The sequence below is a fragment of the Hibiscus syriacus genome, unplaced genomic scaffold, assembly GCF_006381635.1.
Source record: "Hibiscus syriacus cultivar Baekdansim isolate YM2019G1 unplaced genomic scaffold, ASM638163v2 tig00004779_pilon, whole genome shotgun sequence".
NCBI classification, from domain to species: domain Eukaryota; kingdom Viridiplantae; phylum Streptophyta; class Magnoliopsida; order Malvales; family Malvaceae; genus Hibiscus; species Hibiscus syriacus.
The window spans coordinates 1,238,623-1,258,278 of NW_024062030.1; the positions used below are offsets into that span (position 1 = coordinate 1,238,623).

The 19,656-nt window shown below is 36.5% G+C and overlaps 2 pseudogenes; one reads left to right on the forward strand and one right to left on the reverse strand.

Annotated features, from left to right (window-relative positions):
• Positions 1-8,175: 8,175 nt before the first annotated feature.
• Positions 8,176-11,380, forward strand: LOC120197421 (annotated as a pseudogene).
• A 1,359-nt stretch (positions 11,381-12,739) lies between these two features.
• On the reverse strand, positions 12,740-18,168 carry LOC120197832 (annotated as a pseudogene).
• Between the last annotated feature and the right edge of the window lie 1,488 nt (positions 18,169-19,656).

The following is a 19,656-nucleotide window of genomic DNA, read 5'->3' on the forward strand; positions in this document are numbered from 1 at the left end:
GAAGCCGAAGCGACATACTGAACCAACTTGAAAGAACCTACTTTACCAAATCAACCTACACCTCAAATCAGTCAATAATTTTGACACTTGCCATAGGACTATGATTTTTGAATGATTTAAAAGTGTAGTTGATTATTTGATATTCATTAAACTCCTTGTTTATGATTCGATTATATTGTGAACCTGAAAGGGGTAATACTTTGCAAAATTCTTTCATTCTCAATAAAGAAAGGAAAAAAAAAAACATTTTCAAACAGTACAGTCTCAAATGAGGAAGGTCCTTAAAGCAATTGTTACTTATTCTACCTCTGTTGTAGAAAAAGAATGAACGAAGCCAGAATAATGAAGCACTTCACATTTTTGAAGGCAAGTGGTCCAAGAAGCCAGAAAGTCTGGAGAATTGAACTTGTGACACTCTCCTATGACATTATTAGCAGCTCATCAAGAAGATTATCGTTTATCTCATGCTGAGGGCAATAAGCATCACCGGATAGATTATTTTCCCCAACCATCAATTCATGTTCTCTAGAAGATTACATTATAGAACCATGAGCAAGTCACTACCTGCCCTCTGGTTATACCGTGATGCTGGCTCAAGTCTTGATACATCATTGCTATTTCTTCTATGCCGATCATTTCTTGTCAAGATGATACCATTATGTCTTTCAGAAGATTGCTGAATTTGAATTTGAGGACTTATTGTACAGAATAAGACATTGGAACAAATTCGACATTTGTATGCTGTACAGGATTCCAAAAGTTGAGATAACCAGTTTTACCATCAACTAAACCTTTCCATAGTTAAGGAAGAGTGAGATATGGAAGTGTGTATTTTGGAGCAGCAGAAGAGACAGCTGTCGTAGCAGTCATTACAAGAAAATGCACCAACAAAATCTTTAGTTAATCATGATGATGTTTATGCTTCGGTAAGATTGTTACACGGGATGTACCGACAACAAGGTCGAATCCGCCAAATCTATCATCAATTGCTCTAACCGATCACCATTCAGTTCTTGCACCTCTGTTTTCAAAGATATACTAACAATAGAAGGCGATCTTTGCAACACTGATTCCAGCAAAAAGAAACAAGACATGATATCACTGGGAAACCATGTCTCTAAACAGATCCTTATGTATGGTTTTTAAGGAAACCTAGAAGTATTTCCACTCATCAGGTTCAAGTGGAGCAACTTTATTCCTTCCAACCCCATACTAGATTCCATTTCAGCACTCATCAAGAACAAACTTCTGGACACTCTAAGGTGGCTCATTGTCATAAGCTTCAAGAACCTTACAGATCCTTTCTGTCAATTTGGCACTTCCTGTACATGTTTATAAACAGTCCAACTTTGTTTTGGATTCCAAGAAGGCCTCATTTCTTTGTCAATGGAAAAGCATCAGCACATGGAGGAAGCAGAATAAGAAAACTCTGTTCTTAATTGGCAGATTATGAATATAGCCTATTTTCAGTGTGACAGCATGAAAATGCTTCGAATCTAATTCTGGCTTTACATCGAGTCAGTACTGTGATATCCCAGTCCAAACATTAAATGGAACAAATGAATTTGCTCATAGCATCTTCTGGAAGTGTTCTTTGAGTTATCTGATCTGGTTTGGCAAAACCAATCATTGAATTTAGAAGATGAATTTGTTCATAGCATCTTTTGGAAGTGTTCTTTGAGTTATCTAATCTGGTTGGACAGAACCAATCATTGAATTTGGAAGATGAATTTGCTCATAGTAGAAATAAGGAGACTCATAGCATCTTTGGAAGTGTTCTTTGAGTTATCTGATCTGTTTCGGTAGGAACCCAGAACCGATCATTGGAATTGAAAGATGAACTGCATGATCATCTTCATTAAGAAGCTTCTTTTCAAGCTTCTATGCTTCTTCCTTTTCCACAAATCATAGCCCAAGTTCACCTTTGCTTGTAATTGGGATCATTGCATAATGGCTTCCTATCTTCTACCATAAGAAGTGCATCAGTAACCTTAGCCATTGATCACATATAAAATCTATCATTCTGCAATTGATGAATCTGAACCACATCTCTCCATGGTTATTGAAGCCTCAGCCTCTGAGAATCCCATTTTTGTCAAGTATAACAGTTTACTCTCCTCATCAGAATCAGAATTCATGATTTCCTCGATATCAGAAGAACTATCAATATCTGTGAAATCATCCTGAAAGATCGCTTCATAATCAGATGAGTTGTTATCAGGATCAACATGTTGCATGGGTGCGAAATTTATAGCTTGTACCATTGTATATGTAGTATTGCCATTGCATCAGATTACTGTTTGCATAAATTGGTTTCTCTCCCACAGAAAAGTATATTTCAGAGATGGCCTTCACTGAAAGATGATAAGCCGCTGTGTCAGCCTGGAACGGATTACCAAGCTATTTTTACTACTCTGTCTGATTAAATCCCTCTAGATTCAGAAAATGGTCACCCATTCAGAAGACACATATCTCAGACATTTCCGTCAGAATGATTGAGTACTTCTTAGTTTGCGACAACATAAAGAGAATTCCTCCAGTTACTTGACAACTGCTGTTTAGTGACACCATAATGAGAGCATTCAAGATAAACAGATTTGGGGCACGAATAAATCTACAAGTACCTACAACAGTGCATTGTCAAATTAGACCTCATGAGGGTCATGATATTCCAGTCAAACAGACATTAAGAATAAATCAGAAGCAGAATATTGGGGCATCTCGAAAGCCCATTTCAGACAGAAATGTTCATGTGTGACATCTTGAGGGCTCATTTCCACCAGAAATAGAATATTGAGGCATTTTGAAGGCTCACAACAATATGAATATTTGGGCATTCTTGGAGGCTCATCTCAACAAGAAGTAATGTTGAGCATACTTTGCATCTGTATCAGCAAATGTTGGGACATTTTAAAGGTTCCTTCAGAGAGATCCATGTGGGGCATTTTGAAGGCTCAGATTACAAGAAGCAAATGTTGGGGCATGCTGAAGCCCATTTCAATCAGAATCAAGAATGTCGATGCATTATCACGCTTGTATTAGCCATGTTGGGGCATGCTGAAGGCCCATATCATCATGTGTCAAGATCATTGACTTGAAAAAAAATTTCCAATGAGACAGAAGTATGAAGAATGAAAATGGTGAAACAGTGACAGTCGAACTGATATATAATTGCTTCGTTCATCAGGGCAGTTACATTGATGTTGTTGAACAAATGTTTACTCAGCAAGTATGTTTCAAAAACCTAATCTTCTTAACGTATGTCACATGACAGTGTGTTCTTTGATAAACTACATTACGGTTGCATGAAAGATGATCCCCAGGCAGACTACTCGATCCAGGGTTCAGTTCCTCAAGATCTCAGCATTCAATTTGGCCTTCTCTGTGTGTCGGTGATAATTGAAAATATTTCTTTGAGATCCTAGCAAATAGTTTCAACCATACTATTGAGATTATGAAGCTGTTTTTCACATCAGTTTTGCTTGCTGATGACATTGAAAAAGGAGACTTGACTCTCACTTATATTACTGTTATTCCCGTTGTTATTTGGGATCATCATTGCTAGCCAAGATGAATTGAGTTTCCATCTATTTGGGTTTTATCATGTGTTTCATCCCAGCAGCAAGAATCCACGAATATCTTTCCATACATAGCTCTTATAGTGGGGTGTTTCTAATCTTACACGCTCATACAGGAGAAAACGTGATCAATATCACACTTGCCCTGCTCGAGATGATATCAAGATCAGTTGGTATCTTTTATTTAACTTGACACTAGCATATCGTGAATTTGACCAACTTTTTGGTCATACCAACATCTCACTTATATCCCATGAGTTTTGTTCTCAAGTGATCTTGTGATATCATACAAAAACTTTGAACACAAGGCAAAGAGCTTCAATAATTGAGAAATCTGAGCAGAGTCCACAGAAAAAGGATGAATGTGTTGTCAAATGTTTTACATCCCACAGAAAAGGATGAATGTGTTGTCAAGTGTTTACATCTAAGCTGAAACCACATGAGATGAAGAATATGTTATCAAATGTTTTACGAACCAGTTATTTGATGTTGAACCAATGTTGTGATCATATGGTTTCCATTTTTGATCCAAGATGAAGTTTGTCTTCTTCAACTTCAAGATTATAGATGAGATATGATGAAGATTTTTTTTCCGCAGATGGAGAGCTGAAATTTTAACCACAAGGAACCAATTAAATATGGAGACATGAAATGAATTGAGATAAATCCTCCTTGTGATATGTTTCAAGAGTCGAATCAGAACAAACTCTACTCTCCTAATTAATCCCTGCTGAGTCAGGCATATTACATCTACACTCTTCAAATGATAGATTCTCTTTTAAAGATAACAGATTCTCTTTTCAAAGATGAAAACTTTATGGGATTTCTACACAAGTCCAAGCAAAGAAAGTTGGTTTTATCCAAGACAAAATGGGGTATCAAGGTCATAGTTCTGATTACGACAAGAGTTCCACAAACGAAACAATTCTTCTGAGACTTTCATAAAGCAAAGAAGACATAAAGATACAAGTTGATCAGATGGTTCTCAGAAATTCAAGCTTGATAGCATAAGTTGCTACATGATATCCAGAGGTGAACCTGGCAATAAATGATGAAGTGGAGGAAAATCGAGTTCACCACTTGAAGTCAAATGAAGATTGCATCACCATTCATGCATCATATTTAGACATTTTCAAAATAGGAACATTTTTATTCATTTTTATCCATGTTGAATATTTGACAGGAATTTTCAAAGATTTAGCAAAGATTCAAATTCATCATTTGGTGGATCATCATTACCAGAGAAGGTTCATAATGAGAAGAACTCCTGAAGGAAGAAGAAGTTCATAATGAGAAGAATTTGTTCAACCTTTTACTGAATCCATCATTTGGTGGATCATCTTTTCCAGAGAAAGTTCATAATGAGAAGAACTCATCTGAAGAAGGAAGAAGAAGTTCATAATGAGAAGAATTTGTTCAACCTTTACTGAATCCATCATTTGGTGGATCATCTTTTCCAGAGAAAGTTCATAATGAGAAGAACTCATCTGAAGAAGGAAGAAGAAGTTCATAATGAGAAGAATTTGTTCAACCTTTTACCTGAATCCATCATTTGGTGGATCATCTTTTCCAGAGAAGGTTCATAATGAGAAGAACTCATCTGAAGAAGGAAGAAGAAGTTCATAATGAGAAGAATTTGTTCAACCTTTTACCTGAATCCATCATTTGGTGGATCATCTTTTCCAGAGAAAGTTCATAATGAGAGAACTCATCTGAAGAAGGAAGAAGAAGTTCATAATGAGAAGAATTTGTTCAACCTTTACCTGAATCCACATTGGGGATCATCTTTTCCAGAGAAAGTTCATAATGAGAAGAACTCATCTGAAGAAGGAAGAAGTTCATATGAGAAGAATTGTTCAACCTTTTACTGAATCCATCTTTGGTGGATCATCATTACCAGAGAAGGTTCATAATGAGAAGAACTATCGAAGAAGGAAGAAGAAGTTCATAATGAGAAGAATTTGTTCAACCTTTTACCTGATCCATCATTTGGTGGATCATCTTTTCCAGAGAAAGTTCATAATGAGAAGAACTCATCTGAAGAAGGAAGAAGAAGTTCATAATGAGAAGAATTGTGTCAACCTTTTACCTGAATCCATCATTTGGTGGATCATTTTTTTTTCCAGAGAAAGTTCATAATGAGAAGAAACTCATCTGAAGAAGAAGAAGAAGTTCATAATGAGAAGAACTTGTTCAACTTTTTGTTTAAATTCATCATTTGATGGATCAACATGGCCAAAGAAAGTTCATGAATGAGAAGAACTCATCTGAAGAAGGAAGAAGAAGGTTCATAATGAGAAGAGCTGTTCAACCTTTGTTTGATATCATCTGAAGAAAGAAGAGAAAGTTCATAATGAGAAGAACTCATCAAGAGTTTATTCAACCTTTTGAATGACTCTATCACAGAAAGGAGGTCATCATCATCCCCAGCAGAGAGTTCATAATAAGAAGAACTTATTGGAGAGAGAGAAGAATTTACTCAATATCTCCATATAATCAAAGTAAAGTCAATGGATAAAAATTTTATTATCTTTTCATCTTTGCCCTATCTGTTAACACAAGAATGAGCAAAGAGGGGCAGCTGAAGATACTATTTTTTATCCATTTTATATTATTTATTATTATTGTATTATTATTATTATTAATTATATTATATTATTATTATTATTATTAATAAATAATTACAAATGGACGGCCCAGTTACAAGCCAACTAGAAACCGGTCCAGCCAACCAGAAAACCCTAAAAGGTTTCAGCTAGGGTTTCTAAACCCTAGCCACACGCCAGCCGCCTCTGATGCTTCCAGATCCCAGCCGCAGCCTCACTGCAAGTGGTCCAATGGTCCACTGCCGACCTCCGCCGCTGCCGTTCCGAATGAAGGCTCCAGAAGATCAACGCGGCCGTCCACGCCAAGGCTACGGGGTGAGTCACCACTGGTAGTCCGGTGACTCACCAAAAGCCCTCTCTCGGACCGGTCCGATGACCGCACCGGTGGTGGCTATAAAAGCCACCACCCACCTGCAAGACAAAAAGAGGGACAGAGACCGCAAGAAGAGAAAGAAACAGAAAGAAAAATACAGAGAAAAAAAAAATAATAACAACAACAACAACTACCAACGATCCCAGTCCACAACAGCAGAGCAAAAATAGAAAGAAAGAGAGAAGAGAGCTTACCAAGGAAGCTTTGACCACCACCGGAATCACTGAACATCGTCGGAAAATCAAAAATACCGAAGGTATATTACAGATCTGCTCCGATGGGAGCCATTAAGGAAAAAGAACATCGGAACCGTCCTTAGGACGGTCCGATCTATCTACTAGTATAAGAATAATTTTTTTCGGCCACCGGATGCGGTGGCCGGCGGTGACATTCACGGCGGCACACGGTGGCCGACCGATGACCGGCTTCCTCCGGTGAGGGAAGCTAGAGAGAAGGCAGAGAGTTTGAAACTCTCTCGGTTTAGAGAGAGAGAAGGAAATGAGGAATGAAATGGTTGGCCCTTCGGGCCAGCCGATATTGGACATTTATAGTCCTTCCCGAACGACGTCGTTTCGGGAAGGACTATGCGCGTAATTACAAAATAGTTAAATCCCTTCCGCAGTCCTTAGTATTGTAAACTTTACATTTTAGTCACTAAATTGAATTTTAATATTTTTTAGTTCAGTCTTCGAATTTTAAATTTATTCATTTTAGTCCTTTTTATTAAAAAATATTTAGGATAAATAACAGATTTAATCCTTTAATTTTAATAAATAAAGTTTTCATCCCTAGTTCATATTTTAATTAATTTTATTTAAATTTGATTTTAAATAAATTCATTTTAGTCACTAGTTATTAAAATTAGAAAAAATATTTAATCCTATAATTTCAATTAATTAGGAATTAGATTTAATTTTATTCATAATTTAATTATTTTATATGTTTTCATTTTATGTTTAAAATATATTATTTAGTGATATTTTTATTTTATTACCGTTAATATTTTATATATACATATAATAATATTTTGATATCGAAGAAAAGGACAGTCTTAATACAACTGGATGTCCTATTCTGATATTTTATAATTAAAAATTAAATATATTATTTAAAACTAATATTTATCAATATCAAAGAAAAGAGCTGTCTTAAGGCACCTAGAAGTTCTTTTCGGATATTTTTAAATAAATAAATATTTTTTTTTACAATTTTAAAATTATAAGATTATAAATTAATATATTTTGATTTTTTAAATTTTAATAATAGAGACAATTTATAATTAAAAAGTACCAATTTTGGGCGTTGTAGGGGTGCTAATCCTTCCTAAACGTAACCGACCACGAATCCCTGTTTATTAAAAAGAACGAATTTTTGGTTATAAAAACGCAGATCAGTTCATCTTTTAAATATGGTTTTCTTAAAAATATTTAAAAGAAAATTTTTAGGTATCGACCTACCTGATTCAAAAGGTCGATGGCGACTCACCAATTATTTTCAAAATTATTTATTAACATCAATTTCCCCTCCAAATTATAATATTTCGTGCCCGGACGAAAACCGGTTACGACAGCTCCCATGAAGCTTTCACTTCACTGTCACTTCCGCTTCTCAAAGTTTCAATTTTTGTTTGTTTCTTTACATTTCACCCCATTAGTTTCCATCAAATTCTTGCAGGCAGTCTCTTCTTTGTTTGTTTGTTTCGTTTCTAATCTCTGAGAAAACGCAGTCCCCGAAACAATAATGGCGTTTCTCTGGTTTTTTCTCTTTTCTTTCGTCTTCACAGTCTTGAACTCCACCCGAGATTCTACAGTTCTTCTCAGCTTCAAAAACTCCATCTTTCATGACCCTTTAAACATTTTGTCCACTTGGAACTCATCTTCATCTCACTGCACTTGGTACGGTGTTAAATGTGCTAACTTTTCTGATAAAGACACGTATTTGATGTTTCCTCACAGTGGGTTTTCCGGTGAGATCCCCGCCGTTATTGGAGACCTTAAGTTTTTGGAGGTTCTCCAGCTCCAAGCTAACAATTTTTTCGGCCAGATTCCGGTTCAGATAAACTCTCTTCCTTCTCTTACAGTGCTCAACTTGCCCTTCAACTCGTTTTCCGGTTATATACCATATAAGCTCATTGGTACTAGCGGCTTCAAAGTGACTGACTTGTCTAACAACCTACTTTCTGGTAGGATTAGTGTTGATAATTCTAGTAGATGTGAGTTTTTGACTCACTTGAGGCTGTCTAATAACTTTCTTAGTGGTATCCCCCCTGAGATCGGTAATTGCAAGAATTTGAGGACTTTGTTGCTTGATTACAACCTTTTACAAGGAAAGATTCCGGCCGAATTAGGCCGGATTTCCGAGCTTCGAGTTTTAGATGTTTCTATGAACAGTGTTACTGATGTGATCCCAAATGAGATAGCAAATTGTAAAAGACTATCAGCACTTGTGTTAACCAATTTGATGGATTTTGGTTCTGATGAGAAAACAAGCTCCATGGATAGTTTTCGAGGAAAATTCAATGCGTTCGATCTCGGTGTTCCGGTTGAACTGTTTTTCCATTCTTGTTTGCAGGTTTTGTGGGCGCCGAGAGCCAATCTTCGTGGCCGGTTGCCTGCTCGTTGGAGTGAGGTTTGCTCACTCAGGGTCCTAAATTTGGGGCAGAATTATTTCGATGGTGTGATACCAGAAAAAATTGTGATGTGCAAGAACCTTACTTTCTTGGATTTGAGTTCGAAATTTGTCCGGATACCTTCCATGGCAGCTACACGTTCCTTGTACTTCATACTTCAACATTAGTAGAAACAATATTTCTGGTAACATTCAAACTTACAACAGGAAAGCCAGCTGTGACGAGACTGTGATATCTTATGAACTAGAGTCTAGTTCCGATGATATGGACGATACATGGGTTGAATTCACATATGCTAATCTTCCTTTCCGGGGTTCTAAGACGGGGTTGATGATAGATGAGAGTTTCAAAATAGTCCACGATCTTAGCTTTAATAGTTTCACCAGTACAGTACCAGTGTTCTTCATTGCAGAACAGTTACTGGAAAGCAACAGTACATTTTCATACAGGTTGCTACCGAATAATAACATGTTTAATGGTTCGTCTCGTCGGAGCTAATATCTGATTGTGGGAAGCTGCAGAGTGTCGGTTAACTTGATGAAAACAATAGTAGGTGAGATGGAGAGGTCTTTTTTCTTGATTGTTTAGGCTAATAGAGTTTGAAGCGTCATATAATCGGATTGAGGGATCCATAGCTCCTGGTATAGGCAACTTGATTACACTTGAACGGCTCGACTTTAGAGGAAATAGACTCTCTGGATCTCTGCCGAATCAGTTGGGAGAGTTGAAACCTGACATGGATATCTCTTGGAGAGAACAATTTAAGTGGAGAAATTCCACCTGAACTTGGTCAATTGGCGTCGCTTAAGGTTCTTGATCTTTCTCACAATGCTCTTACAGGATCTATCCCTACTAAACTAGCAAACGCTTCGAATTTTGAAACACTTTTACTAGGCCACAACCGGCTTTACGGGGAAATACCCTCATCTCTCTTTGCTTTCTCGTATGACTGTTTTGGACCTTTCGTTTAATGATCTTTCCGGTCCAATACCAAGTCTCCAACATCAGACTAATTGCAGTGCCTATAGAGGAAATGAACGTTTGTACGACAAGTGTCCGTTTTCTGCGCTGTCCTCGGAGTGGCCAAGCAATCCACCGACATATCAGAAAGGGAAGATCTTGAACCCTCATTATTGCAGCCGTAACTTCGGCTTTTGTTCTGCTTTTTATGGTTGCGGTGGCTGTAATCTTCTGTCAACTTAGAAGAAGAAGACTTGGTACACTGAAAGGAAAAGTGGTTGTGACTTTTGCAGATGCTCCTAAAGAACTGAATTATGATAATGTAGTTAGAGCTACCTGTAATTTTAGCCTCCGAAACCTTATCGGCACGGGTGGATTCGGTTCAACCTACAAAGCGGAGTTGGTCCCTGGCTATCGTGTAGCTGTAAAGAGGCTTTATATCGGTCGGTTTCAAGGTATCCAGCAATTCGACGCAGAGATAAGAACTCTGGGAAGATTTGACATAAGAACCTTGTAACTCTAATGGGATATTATGCTGGGAAAATGAAATGTTTCTAATTTATAATTATCTTTCGGGTGGAAACCTCGAGACTTTCATTCATGACAAGACCGGTGAAAATGAACGGTGGCCAGTTATCTACAAGATAATCGTGGGCATAGCTCAGGCTCTTGCTTATCTCCATTATTCATGTGTACCCCGGATAGTTCGAGACATCAAGCCTAGCAACATTCTGCTTGATGAGAATCTTAATGCCTTCCTTTCGGACTTTGGGTTAGCTAGGCTTTTAGAAGTTTCTGAGACCCATGCCACCACATATGTTGCAGGCACATTCGTTATGTAGCACCAGAATATGCAACCACAGGGCGTCCGACAAAGCAGATGTGTACAGTTTTGGTGTCGTAATATTAGAATTGCTGTCGGGGAAGAAAGTCCCTCGATCCATTTTCTGATTATGATAATGGATTCAACATTGTTGAATGGTCTAGGATGCTGATCACGGAGGGCCGTCCTTCAGCTGTTTTCTCTGCTGCATTATGGGAAACTGGACCTAGGGAGAATCTCTTGGGGATGCTACGGCTTGCATATGCCTCGACAGCCGAGACACTTTCTGTTAGGCCATCGATGAAGCAAGTTCTTGAAAAATTGAAGCAGTTGAAAACCTGAAAAAAGAGAAGCTGTCGTACAATGCCGACAGGAAATGCAAAGAAGCTTTTGTCCACAAATTCTTCAACTTCCGCCAGTTGGAATGAGGTAATGCAAGATCCCAAGTATTGTTAATGCAAATTATATATCTATTTACAGTATTATGGCATGCCAACTGCCAAGGATTGAAGTTTTAAATGATGCACATTTTTAGGAAGGGAAATGAGAAAATTATCTATTTCATTTTACATGACATGTCCATTATACTATTTCTTTTTTACTTGTGTTAAGAAAAGTAAAAGATCTTCCATTTTGGTAGTAAAAGCTTTCATGGATTGATATGTTTAACTGCTTTTTGCAGAAATGGTTTGCAGACTGCTCTCGAGAGGTACAATCACCGTAGCACACGCACACAAAACATGGAATTGACATCGCAGGAGCACAAATAGAAAAAAAAAATGTCGACTTCGACCGTCACTAGAAATTGGATACAAAGTACATAGATGATTGGTTGATTGATCAAACTCTTTATTGTACATATTTTAATGCAAATTGCTTGTGGCATTACTATATTTGTATTTGCTGGTGCTGCAGGTCCATGGGGAAGTTCGAAAGCTATAAATATTCAACGTTTAACTGTTATAAGTCTAAATCCACATCATCATAAAACACATTATTCAACTCACATAGAGAGAAGCATTTGCAATTAGAGCCTCCAACATTATTGGATAGTCAAAATCAAAAGAGTAATATGGAAAAAAGAAAAAAATGTCCCAAACAGTGATATAAAATTTCCCAATGAGTTCAGTTGGCCCTTTGTATGGTATAGGTGTATACAGAAGTCTATCTCATAGTCTTGTAACCTACAAGTCTCTTCTATCATTCCTCTATATATAATTATAAAAACGAACCTCCCATCGAATGAGGTATTCATTCAGCATACCCCGACTTATCTAGCAGAGCATAACCGATAAACTTTAGGCTCTCCGCTCATTGGAAACAAATTAAAAAAGGACCTCTTCAGTGATTCCATGACCTTAAATATGGTTTTCCTTGGATCACGCAAAGCAGAATTCGGATGTGGCAAGTTCATCCATCCTGGGATCATCAGCAGCCATCAGTGGGGTAGTTGTACCACGAGTACCTAAATAATCAAATGGATGAGCAGCTTGCTGCATACCATTTCCAATTATTCCAGGAGTTACCCCCCTCATCATTCCATTGTTCCTCTGCGGGATGAACTGCTCGGTAGAGCCCATTGATTCAAAGGGTTGCTCGAATGAAATTGGTTACAGTGGGATAGGACACTAAATAGGCTCTGATCTGAGTTGCTTGCACTCAACATACTCGGACTTTGGCCACTAAAAGCATCTGAACCAGGCCATTCACCGCGAACTTGAACTTGATGCTCTCCAGTAAACCAGCCTTGGCTCAACAAATCTCTACTATTCAACTGATGTTGGAAAGGCGTCGGCGGGCAGGAGGAACAGCCCAATCTTGCATATTTCCTGAAGGCAGGTGTTCTTGCCTTGGAGTCATGTATCTGCCCCCATCAGGGTAAATATTTTGTGGCATGTTTTGTTGCATATAAACATCATTCTGCCTCTTTTGTTTCTCTTCTAACAGCAGAGATGACTGCAACTGCTCCTGAAATTGCCCATTAAAATGGCCATCTTCCATCAACAGAATCTTTGGGGGCTGGAAATCGGGCCCTGCCTGTTTCTGCTCACTATGATATGACGACACTCCCTGATCCTTGAAGAAAGATTGAAGCAGCTCATTTCGATCCTGATTTGTATGAGAATTAAAGGGACCATCCTCAGAATGTCTATACAACAAAGCCTTACTGGTACTCTCTTTATGCAAGTCTGATTCCAGAGCAATCATTTGGTTCTGTTGGTCATCGGTGTCTTGATGAATGAACGGCAATCCACTGGTAGATGTGTATTTATGGTCAGCAGTGGAGTCATGGTAAGAGTGCGGAATGCTATCTGCTGGCCAGACAATTTCTGCAGAAGAGACGGGAACTTCCTGACCAATGGTAGCACCAACAGTGTTCAAATTGTCCAAATGTTCAGATACATCTGAAGATGCAACATCTGATTTTGCGATATTCTCATTATTTTCAGACTCTTCCATGTGATTGCACAGCTGGCCACTATCAATAGAAGAAATCCTCTGTGGGGATTGATTTGGTGGTAAGGCCAGAACAGACTCCCCATCTTCCATGCTGGACTCACTTTCTGTAGCTTTGGTATCCTTCTCATCTTCAAGCGACTTCTCAGGATCCTCTTCCTCTACATCAAGAGCAACCAAGTTTGTATCAACATTTTCTTCCTGATCCTGAAGCTTTAATGTATCTTCGTCTTCATCCTCCTCATCCTAGCACACCAAAAAATATCAAATTATAGTAACATAGAAATTCAAAGCTGCTAACAACCCCACCCAGAAACAAACAAAAAAAATGAGAAATAGATATGGGAGAGAGTTCAAGAAGAGAAAAACCTCCAGCAGCGAATTTAGCTTTTCTTTCATCTCCTGCTCCAACGACTTGGTTATTCTCCATTTCTGCGACTGTATTTCTCTTCGGGTTGCATATGACACAGGGAGATATTCCTTTACCAGTTTCAACCTATTTAAACAACATTAGTTGAGCATGGGTATAATGAAAATTCTAATAGTTTCTAGAAAGAATTTTGTTTCAACTCTCACCAATGTTCATGCAACCTCCTCTGTTCTTCTTCTAAAATACTTCATATGGTTGCACATGTAAGGTATTGATGTCACCTAAAACACGGGTGAGAGACTTGGATTGAATGCTTCTACCAGACTGATCCATATTCTTAAAAAGATCATGCTGCTTCTTGCTTATCTGAAACATATCAAAGACAAACAATCCCTTAATTATCTTAGAAAGCACAAGAGAGAAGGCTGAACGGTAATAGACATTGAAGAAATACTTGGTTAAAGAATATAACAGGGGGGCATGATACAAGATCAAATGTATGCTAGTCATTATTCTGCCTCATGGTATAATGGCGATAACCGGGAGTTTACTTTAATATAAAGGTTGTAAATTGACAATATAATCAAGCAGTGGCAAAATCATATCTCAGTAGGAAAAAATGTTAAGAATCTGGTTACTGGTTCAGCTCCCTGAAAACGGATAAAAGGAAGCTTGCTTGCATACTTCAGTCGGCCAATCCAAAGTTTGAATAATATTAATCATATATCAGAAAGGATAGTTCTAATTCAAGGAGACATTTAATCAAGATAAAGGCACCTACTCAATATAGTCCAGGAATTTATAATTTTAAACCAATTAAAGCAGCGGCTGACCTTAAAACATGACATATATTTAGCACCATCAGACTGCTGAATATTGCGTTTGCGTATCTTGTCACTTTTTTTGGGTCTTGCTTCCGCAGTCGGTGCATAATCAGGAGCAGTCGAAGCATTTGACCTTTATTCTTGATCATCCCTTTCTCATGCACTAATATACATGACAACTAATAAGATTCATTCGCCATGAAATAAAAATAAACAGAGTAAACCTAAAAGAAACTAGTGCGGCCACCACAACAAATTCCCACCATGAGACCTAAATTCTGCAAAGTTCCTTAAACATATTCATGATTCATAATTTCTAGTTCAGCAAATATGACAAAAAAAAACACCTAGAAACCACAACTAACGGAAGAATAAAGAACATAACCATCCTAAGAGCTGAAATAGCATTACAAGCGGAGAAACTTCAACGTGGGCATCTGCAATGTAATTTACCACAAACATAACCGGTATGGGTGTGTAAAAGCTCTTGCATAAAATATATAGATCAAGTCTCGTAAGCTGCAAGGCATAGGGTTTTTCCTTTGGTAGACGCACATTTACAGATAAGAAATAATAAGCAAAAGCTATGCACTACAAAAGGCCATCGATGAAAACAACTTTATAAGCTACAAATTCTTAACTCGGAATCCAAAAATATCACATACGTCTAAATAAATCAATCTCAAGTCCTTTTGCAGTTAAAAGAGAACTTGAGAACGAACAAAAGAATATGAATTATTAAACTCAGGAAAAGCATACTTTAAGAATGCCATATTCAAACTCTCGTTCTTGTTAATTTCAACAAGTCAAGCAAATGATAGACTACTAGCAACATGGTAGCTTACGACGGAAAAAAGGCATTACCTTCTTCGTATCTTTCCATCCTTCATAACAGAAGAATTCTGGTTATCACTACTGCTTCTTTCTCATCTGCAATCCAAGAACAAGATTCAGAAGTCGCTGTAACATCCTGCTCAACATTATCAAGTCCGGGCTCATTTGAATGAGAGAAAACCCTTCTCTTGCCAACTCTTTTTGACCTACCAAAGAAATTGATTGTAACCCAAAAATAAGACGCCATCTTAGCACATAAAAGAAACTAAATATTCAGTAAAACTGAAGAAAAAAGGTTCAGTTCTTCATTTTTGTTTTGAACAACCAATGACATGGGTGAAGCTCAAATGGGGAATCAATGCTATTGTATTCCGAGTTATGATGTTACGAAGTGAAGCTAGTAACAAATTACGGGACATCCTTGCCAATTATATGTTGCTGTTAACACCAATTTCACAGGGAAGAACCTTCCTCTGCTAAAACTGGTCACTTTCTAGAAAACTGAACGTGTAACAAATACAAACCTCCATAACTTCTGCACAATATCCTTTTCTGGGTCTTTGCAGCTTTCACATTTCTCCTTCAGTTTCTGCAAATACTCTATCATACTGCAACAATGAAAAAACGTCGTGATTATATTATTAGGCACCAAATGCACATTTTTAAAGATCAGATCATATAAATGGGTAAATTTTGTTACTTTTTACATACTCATTGTGGTATTCCTGTAACTCTGAGTAGTATGATTTCTTCTCAGCCTTTAAACGTTGTTCCTCCTGAATAACTGTATCAGGGTGAAGATGTCCTGAACAAAGTGATGTACCCCTGTAAAGCATAAATTCCAGTCAAATCTAGCAGATTCAAAGCCTACAATAGTCCTCAAATATTATATCTCTTTCAAACAGAACCAGAGAAACAAAATAGAAAATAACCCAAGAACTATTAACTTCTTTATAAATAAAAACAAGTTGCAAAATTAAAGTGTGGTTTAATGGGAAAACATATTTGCCAATGGGTGGTTAACAGGAACTACAAGAAGAATGGATGCATTATCCGCAAGGTGAGAAAAGTGTCAAAAGTAAAAATATACTTGCCATTTAAGAAATGATTTCCAAAGTGAAAGTTATCTCCAGATAATAATGCTTGCAGAACCTGCTCTTCGCCTATCCCATTGGGAAGAAACTGCATCAGAAAATTTCTCTCATTTCAGACAGATGATCTTCCAAACCTGTAACAATTCAATGTAAATTCCTAAAAGGTATTAGATTAACATACATAGGAGATTAGAAGTAATTGTGATTACAAATACAAAATATTACCTCATAAGAAAGCACCTTTGTCAAGTCCTCTAATTCAAAAATTTCAGGACAAAGAGTCAAAGCATCTGTCAAGACTCTATGACAATGTGTTGATGACTCAGAAAATGGCCTGAAATGCCTCCGACTTAAGGCAATTTGTTCCCTTTTGGCAACAACTTTTTTTTGGTTCCCATCCCACTCAAGGGAAATATAACATTTTGTGCTCAAATCATTTCTCGAAGGCTCTAGCTTTAGCTTTTTCTTTTTGGTTTTGCATCGGTCCAAAATTGCAGCCAGCAATGCTAGCACCATGAAGCCGTTTTCTCCGTTGATCAGCTGCCATTGCTATCTGATGTCTAAATAACTGGCAGCCAACATTTTCCTGCATGTGATAGCAGAAAATCAGTATTAAATTGTATCCCACCAAGGAAAACCAATGAACCATTAAAAATAAAAAGAAGCAACCTTTGAATAAGAACAAATCATAAGACTCTTTAACTAGGCAAAGACAACATATCCACTGCGTTTAAATGAATATATACACATGGGCGGAGCCTCTACTGAGCTGACACCCCATTCTTTAAAAAATAAGCCTTAATTAAATTTTATATTAAAAAAGGTAATCTAAATTTTATCAGAAACAAATCAAATTTGGCTTCGGCTTCGGGAAATAGGGACCCCGGTTGCTTTCAACCAATATATATATGCCAGGACAGGAGCTTCACAATCATAGCAGAAGGCACATCAAATCAAATAATCTGAAGAATATAACCTGTTTCTTGCGAATTAACTAAAATAAACAAATTAATTCTACTTTTGCTTCTAGTCATGCTAGTCGAAACATAAGTCAAAGCCATATGAAGTACAGCAACAAACATAACAAAGTTGAAAATTTTCCATTTACACCAAGTATATTTACTCAACTCAAAATTTGAAACTGGATTTAACACAGCACTAAGGCAGCTCATAGAAACTCTATCCACAACAAAATAACAAACTGCAATAATCCAACACAGGCAAAAAAACACCTTTTTATAATTGAAACAAATACACTTCAAAATTAAACTAAACTAACAATCATCCAACACAAAATTAACCCCGAATCAGAAACAAAGGGAAACACACAAACAACAGAGAAGCATTGAAAATCCATAAAAAAAAAACAAAAACAGCAGACTTCAAGATATATCGAAATAAAGGAACCCCTTTCAACCAATAAAAAAATCCCAGAAAAACAAAGAACCCAGAAAATATTTCTTCTCAAAGAAGCAAAAGAAAGTACCTTGAAGCAAGGAGGAGCAGTGGATTGAAAAAAAAAGGTAAAGGGTTGTGAGTTAATTGGTATTGGAAGGGACGGCGAGAGAGAAGAAAAATAAAAGGGTTTGAGGTTATCCAATAAAACTAAGAGAAACACACACCAAGAGTAGATTCAGAAAGAGAGAGAGAGAAGGGTGGAATGGAATTACAATGGGAAAGAGAGAGAGGTGGGGACGGGGACGGGGACGGGGACGGGGACGGGGAACCGTTATGTGAAGCCATTGAATCGTTCATTCTCGTTTATGGGGCTCGGCTTTTGCCTTCTGTCCATAGTCCTTTCGATTTGATATTTTTCAAGTGATACAAAATTATGATAAAAATCTGATTTTGATTTAATTTGATATAAATAAATTTTTATTTAATAATGATATTAATTAAATTAAATTTTAATTTACTTAAAAATAGGATGATGAGAAAGAAAAATGTTAATACGAAGATATATAATTGGTCGAGAGGGTTGTCATCGTCTCTGTAGTACCAGATATATATTATACAATTAAATTAAATATGTGATTATATCAAAAAATATATAATCAATTTATATAAATAAAAAGGCTTACTATAAAATAAGTACCCAATTATATTTTTTTCTCAAAATATGTGTTTAAATTTTTTCGATCCATCTAAATGTCTAACATTACAAATATTACTATTTTAGGTGTCCGACCGTAATATTCGTTAAATTCTTTTGTTAAAAGACACATGTCACATTCAAATAATTTTAAAAATTTTATTTAAAATAAAAAACTTAAAATTACACATTTAAAAAAACCAAAACTTTTAGAAATCTTCTAAAAATCCAAACTTTCAAAACACTAAATCTAATCATTATACCCACTAAATCTACTTCCGACCGCACCTCCACTACACGACCACCAACGCGACAAACAACCACTGATGAACCTGAACCGCGATATAAAGGGGAAAACATTGAGATTGAAAGAGGTCTGATTTAGGCCTCATTGTGTGTGGTACTGGTTGGTTTTGGTGTTTGGCAAACGATTATTGATAGAAAGATGACGACAATAGCTGAATAATTGATCAACGACGATAACAAAGATAGTGACCAATGGCAGTAAAGAGAAATAAGGATTAAAATCATGAATTTGATAATGATTCAAGGGATTTGAGTTTTTTTTATAATTTTTAAAAATTAAAATTTTTCTAAATATAATAATTTTTAAGTTTTTTTTAATTATGTTAATATGATTAATGATCGTTATAATTTAGACACCCAAAATAGTAACGTTGTATCGTTAAATATATGAATGAATTAAAAAAAATTGAACACCTATTTAAAAAGATGATATAATTTAAACATTTATTTTCTAATTAAATGGAATAATATATATATATATTGATCAATAATTATGGCTCGGCTATTTACTATTTAGCCTAGCAAGAAGGGAGAGGGTTGATGGTAAATATTAAAAGAGTCGTTGGATCCCGTGGACTTCTGCGTCTCAAAGTAAACGTTTATTAATATTTTAGATAAATTACTTATTTAATCATTCAATCAGTAATGAAGTTTTTTTAATTATTAAAATATTTTTAAAATAAATTAAATTTAAAGTTAATATTTTTTTC